This window comes from Triticum urartu, chromosome 3A (assembly GCF_056163025.1).
Source record: "Triticum urartu cultivar PI428250 chromosome 3A, HENAU_Tu73, whole genome shotgun sequence".
In the NCBI taxonomy this organism is placed as follows: domain Eukaryota; kingdom Viridiplantae; phylum Streptophyta; class Magnoliopsida; order Poales; family Poaceae; genus Triticum; species Triticum urartu.
The window spans coordinates 696,575,961-696,582,979 of NC_141875.1; positions in this window are offsets into that span (position 1 = coordinate 696,575,961).

The following is a 7,019-nucleotide window of genomic DNA, read 5'->3' on the forward strand; positions in this document are numbered from 1 at the left end:
GAAAACTCGTAAGCTCCGTTAATATAAGAAAATAAATCACCAATTAGGTACTGTTGTGAACTCATTCTAAATTCATATTGGTGTAATATATACTGTATTCCAACTTCTCTATGGTTCATACCCTCCGATACTACTCATAGATTCATCAAAATAAGCAAACAACACATAGAAAACAGAATCTGTCAAAAACAGAACAGTCTGTAGCAATCTGGATAGTTCGAATACTTCGGTCACTCCAAAAATTCTGGAAAAATTAGGACAACCAGGACAATTTGCATATTGATCTACTGTAGTTGGAATTGGTATTTTATCACTCTCTGGTAAAATATGATAATTATTTTCGTGAGCGCATACTTTCTGTTTTTATCAGCAAGATCAAACAACAATCACCCAAGAAGATCTTAAAGGCTTTACTTGGCACTTTATTCAAACAAAAGCTATAAAACATGATTGCTACAGTATCTTAATCATGTGAACACACAAAAACAGTAGGTAAAAGTGTTGGGTTTCCTCCCAACAAGCGCTTTTCTTTAATGCCTTTTAAGCTAGGCATGATGATTTCAATGATGCTCACATAAAAGATAAGAGTTGAAACATAAAGAGAGCATCATGCAGAATATGACTAGCACATTTAAGTCTAACCCACTTCCTATGCATAGGGAATTTGTGAGTAAACAACTTATGGGAACAATAATCAACTAGCATAGGAAGGCAAAACAAGCATAACTTTAAAATGTTAAGCACATAGAGAGGAAACATGACATTATTGCAATTCCTACAAGCATATATTCCTCCCTCATAATAATTTTCAGTAGCATCATGAATGAATTCAACAATATAACCATCACATAAAGCATTCTTTTCATGATCTACAAGCATAGAATTTTTATTACTCTCCACATAAGCAATTTTCTTCTCATTCGGAATAGTGAGATTATCAAAAGTAATTCGAATACGATAAATTGTTTCCACATTGAAAGAATAAAATTCAGAAAAAGGGTAATCATAATCATGACAAGTTTTATAAATATAATCGTCACTACTTTTTATAGCATAAGTATCATCACAATAATTATCATAAGTAGCAACTTTGTTCTCATCATAATCGATTGAAACCTCTTCCAAGATAGTGGAATCATTACTAAATAAAGGCATGACCTCTCCAAATCCACTTTTATAATTATCACAATAAGATTCAACACCCTCCAAAATAGTGGGATCATTACTTCCTAAAGTTGACACTCTTCCAAATGCACTTTCATCAATATAATCATCATAAGTAGGAGGCATGTTATCATCATAATAAATTTGCATATCAAAACTTGGGAGGCTAAAAATATCATCTTCATTAAACATTGCATCCCCAAGCTTGGTACAAATATTAATTGCAGCAAATAAATTCTCAAACATGTCATTCTCATCAAACATAGCATCCTCAAGCTTGTGCCTTTTCATATCGTAAGCATAATCACTCTCATCATTAATAGTATGGATAGCACCAATATTATAGCAACTATTATCATCACAATGAGTAGTAGGAGCAACATAATTTGAGAGGGATGCCTTTTTACCTTTGCTTCTCCGTCTTTTATTTTTCTTCTCCACATCATGTGTGGGTTTAATCCTCTTTTTGGAGCTCCTTATTAATGAGATTGGTTGAATAGAAGGCTCCTCCTTGTTACTTGATTCATCATAAGAAATAATAGGAGGATATTGGGAAGTCTCTTCCCTTTCATTAGTATTCTCTTCATCTTCTATTTGTTTTCTTGTCTTTATGTAATTGGCAATATAAGGATTTTCAATGCAATTCACCGCATAATACATATAAATTTCCTCTAGATCAAAATCAAAAACTTTATCAAGGGCAAATTCTAGAATATCCTTAGTTATATGTTTCATTTCTTCAAAACCCACAAGCAAACTAAGTTCATTATGATGCGTAAGGGAAATCAAGTCATCATAATTTTTGGACACGATTCGATCATGAAAAAGTTTGCATTGGATATTTAAATGACCACGTTCATTGAAAAGTTCACAAGGATGGCTAAGAAAATTTAAATTTTCAACACAAACATCTAGCCTTTCTTGCAACCATTTAGTTTCTAAATACTTATTCCTCTTGCAAAATCTATCTTCCCTATTTGGTGTGTACTTGCAAACTCTATGCACTCCACAAAAATTGACATGCTTATAAGAGACATTTTCATCATGACTAGTGCAATCATCGTTAGTACTATGGATATTCAAAGAGTTCATACTAACAAAGATTTAGTGCCAAACATTTTAATGCATTCTTCTTCTAACATTTTGGCACAATTATCGGAATCCTTATTTTCATGAAAGATATTAAAAAGATGAAGCATATGAGGCACCCTCAATTCCATTTTTTTGTAGTTTTCTTTTATAAACTAAACTAGTGATAAAATAAGAAACTAAAAGATTCAATTGCAAGAACTAAAGATATACCTTCAAGAACTCACCTCCCCGGCAATGGTGCCAGAAAAGAGCTTAGTTGACGGGGTGTTAGTGCCGCTTACCTAGCCTCCCCGGCAACGACGCCAGAAAAGAGCTTGATGTCTACTACACAACCTTCTTCTTGTAGACGTTGTTGGGCCTTCAAGTGCAGAGGTTTGTAGGACAGTAGCAAATTTCCCTAAAGTGGATGACCTAAGGTTTATCAATCCGTGGGAGGTGTAGGATGCCGGGGTACTGATCCACGGGCACCTATGGGACCGGCGGGCCGGGTCCCTTTCGGTTCGGCGGGGGCGGAGATCGTGCAAAGAGCAAATCGAGGCGAAGCACGCGAGCGATTTACCCAGGTCCGGGCCGCACGGATGCGTAAAACCCTACTCCTGCTTTGTGGTTTTGTATTGATTTCTAGCTCGGGAGCGCGGAGTGCTACAGTACACACCAGCGGCTAGCAAGACCGAGCGTGAGTGTTCGAACTGGCTATCCCCCCTCTACGTTGCACACGGGCCTCCTTTTATATGCTCAAGGGGCTACCGACAGGTGGCAACGGAGGTAAAGGGCAGAAATGGAAAGGTGCTGTGGTAGGCACAGCTACCTGCTACAGTGTATCATACCTAACCCTGACGGCAGGGGACAAGGGTCTTAAATGCCCATCTGTGTTGCCTAAACAGTGCGAAAAGGGACCGCCAGGGACGCCACCGTTCGCCACGATGGCGATCTTGTCAGCGCCGCTTGCCACCGCACGTCCCTAGCTGCACAGCCTTCCACCACGTACGCCTGGAAGGACCCCAGAGCGACACGTTGGTGGATGTGCTGGAGCGCGGGCGCGGAGAGGTGGCTTGTCGCGGCAAGCGCCTTGCCGCGGTCGTTGTCTTGTCGCGTCCGGGAGCTTGTCGCTCACCGAGCCTTGCTGGAACGCGTGGTGCGCCGCGGCAAGTTCCTTGAAATGCCTTGAGTGGCCTTCCCGACAAGCTCCTCTTGCCGGGGTCTTGTCTTCTTGACTTGGACACTTTGTTCTTGAATGGCTCCAAAGGAACCACGGAGGATCTTGGCGGTCACCCGGCAAACCTTGCCGCGGGATGCTGCGACTGCCCGTGCACAAGTTCGGGATACTAGGGTACCCCTACTCTAGTACACCGACAGGAGCCCCCGGGCATGGGCCATACACGGTGCCGAGCGCTGTTGGGCCAGGCCCAAAACAGGGCACGGGCATGCGCGGCCTAGGTTACGCCGTATCTCACTCCGTATCCACCGCGCCCTCCCCAAACGGCACGCGTTGAATGCGGCGTCGTGGGAGAGGTCGTGGGGGTTTCTTTATTCGGAAATGCAGAACGTCCGCCCCCTCCCCCTTTATAAGAAGGGGAAACAGGGGCAGTTGGCCCACTCGCCCGTTGCCGTTCCTAATCTCAGAAATCTCCGCCGCTCCCTTGTCTCCCCAAAGCTGAGAGAGAGAGCAGCGCTCCGCCCCCCATCGCCACTATCACCACCAACGCCGTCGACCTCCTCCACTACTTCCGCCATGGCTCCAAAAGCCGACAAGGGGAAGACCGTGAAGACGACCGAGGCGCAGCGGCTCGCGGCGCTGCGGAAGGAGCGGTCCGTTTCCCCCCCAAGCTCGACGCGAAGGAGCTGAGGGAGAACTACTATCTGTTCTGGTCGGCGGAGACGCGCGCGCATCCGCGCACAAAGGTTCTCCCCGCCGCCGCTTGGAAGAAGGCTCCGAATGGGTACCCCTTCTTCGCATTGTTCTTCTATTGCGGGCTCTGCCCGCCCTTCTCTGATTTCTTCTGCGACATCATGAACACCTATGGGTTCCATCTCCTTGACTTCACCCCCAACGTCGTCCTGACAATGGCAGTTTTCGCACACCTCTGCGAAAACTTTATCGGAGTCCTTCCCAACGTAGCCCTCTTCCGCCACTTTTTCATACCCCGAGTAGAGAGAGGAGAGCCTCTATCCGGCGGGATTGCTTGGATCTCAAGGCCCGGCAAGAAAGAGACCTATCTGGAGGGAGAATTCCGCGGCAAGTGGGAGGAGTGGAGAGCTGATTGGTGCTGGATTGACGAGGAGAGCCCGCAGCCATTTACCATCCGACGCCGAATCCCAGTAGCACGCGGCAGCGATTGGAGTGACATGGCTCCGGAGGACGCCAGGCTGAAGATTGCCGTCACCAGGATCCTGCGCCTGAGGCTTGCCGGGCTTACTGTTGGCGCTGTTGGCGCAGACTTCCTTCGCCGCCGCATCGCCCCCCTGCAGGAACGGGGGAGGCCCACTTGGGAGTTCAAGAACGCGGCAGACATCATGAGGCTGCGGCCAGGCCTCAATTACAACTTCACAGTCCTGGAGCTCAACGCGATGCTGCAGGAGCTGTTCAAATATGACCCCCAGCATCCCGAGGTGTTCAGGTTGCCGGGGGGCGTCATGCCTTTGTGCAACAATTCCGTGCTCAACCGCATCCGTGCAATGATGCCGGAGTGCGACTCGCACGGGATTGTGCCAACTTGGCAGGAGCCTGCGGACGAGGTCGTGCAGCAATTCTTTGACGACTTGGTGGAAGTGCCAATCCGCCTCGCCGAGAAGGACGGCCTCACCCGCGACCACGGATGCGGAGATGGCGCTCATCGCCACTAGGCTGGAGGAGGCAGCGGTAGCCGCAGCCGCGGGCGAGTTCGGGTTCACTGTGGAGGAGGCCGATGCAGCAGAAGCGGCAAGCCATGCCGAGCGAGGGGAGCCTGCCGGCAAGAAGGGGCTTGCCGGGCAAGACACCGAGCCGAGCGAGCCCGCCAAGGACACGAGCGGCTCGTTGCAAATCGACTCTTCTTCCACCTCGTCTTCAGACAGCCCACCAGAAGCAGAGCCTCCATCCCCACCGAGAAGGCGTCTCCGCAAGGTTGGTGATGTGGCGGAGCGGCAAGCGGGCCAACAGTCGCCATGCCGCGTGACACGCTCGACCACGGCAAACACCGTTGTCGCGGGAGCGCCTCATGCTACGACGGCAACTGGAGCGGAGTCTAGCCGGACCACCGCTTCAGTCCCTGCCGCTACTCACGCCGTGCCAACAGCCGGAGCGGGGTCGTCTCAGACCGCCGCCACTGCTCCCGCTAAGCGGCCAAGCGATGCTTCTCCTCCGCCTCCTCGCGCCGGGCGCGCGCCAGGCTTCGAATTCTCCGCGTTAAGCTCCGACGAGGAAGAAGAAGAAGAGTAAGCTTCTCTTGTTGTACTTGCATTTCTTCAACTCTTGCTGTTGGTCTTGTTTCTCACTTGCTTTTCCCTGAATATGTTCCTCTTTAGGACTCTGGCCCAGAGAGCGGCAAAGAGAGCTAAGGCCCCGGTAATCATCATCGAGGACGAGCCCACTGCGACAACAGGTGGCGCGCCCGAGACAACCTTGCCGGAGCCGGCGACTTTCCTCCATGGCAGCCCCCAGCGTAAGTGTGTGAATTATTTTCCGCGGCGAGGCGCGCATGGATACTTGTCTTTGTTGATATCTGCTTGTTGACTTGTGTAGGAGCCGAGCAGCCCCACCAGGAGCCAAGGGAGAATCCCCCGACAAGGGAGAATTCTCCAGCAAGGGAAGGCTTCCCGATGAGGGAGAAGTCTCCGGCAAGGGAGGGTTCTCCGGCAAGGGACAGCGCCAGCGGCCCCCCGACGACGGAGACCACAACCGCAGAGCCTGGTGCAGGTACTCCCCTTGCTTCAAAACTTCTCTTGGATCCTTCTTTTCTTGATCTTTATGAGTTTCTGCTGGATTCTGTTTGACTCTTCTCCCCTTTTCCGGCCGTCAGATCCATCCGCTGCAGAGCAGATGGAGACAGAGGTCGCCGCCGACGAAGCTGCCGGTGCTGGAGACGCCACCGGCGCAGAGGCCGCCAAGGCTGACCCCGCAGCAACTGGCGAGGAATCTGGCGATCGTACTGACGGCCCAGAGGCCGCAGGAGCGCCAGGCGCTACGCCGACCGCCGACCCTTCCGCCGAAGCCGCAGCGCCAAGTTCCAAGGATACCCAGCCGGGCGTTTATTTGAAGGCCGGCGACGACGTCTTCATCAATCTTCCCTGGGCATCAAGCTCCAGAGCGCCGGTCGAGGGGGAGGTCTTCGACGGAGAAGTGCTCGCCTCCGCGGGCCTGAAGCTGGTCGACGCGCCAAGCAGCAGCAGCAACGAGCCCGAAGAAGAGCGGCTGCTGCGCAGGTTGATGTCGCTCTACCGCGCGCGACAAGCCAAGCTGGAGTCCCGCGAGGCGCTTGTCGCGAAGGCGGGAGCAGACATTGAGAAGCGCGCAGAAGAGCTCGGGGTTTTCCACCGGGAAGCCCTCCGATCCCTGGCGGAGGAGCGGAAGCAGCTCGCTGAAGCGCAGAAGATCTTTCTCCTCGAGAAGGCTGAAGCCGAAGAGCGCCAGCGACTTGACGCTGTGAAGCTAGCCGCGGAAGAGGGCGAGCTGGCGCAGCGGAAGGTCAATCTCGACGCCCATGAGGAGGAGCTTGCCTCGCGCGAGGAGAAGCTTGGCGGAGCCCTCGAGCAAGAGGAGGACGCTGTCGCCGCCGCCGAGGCCG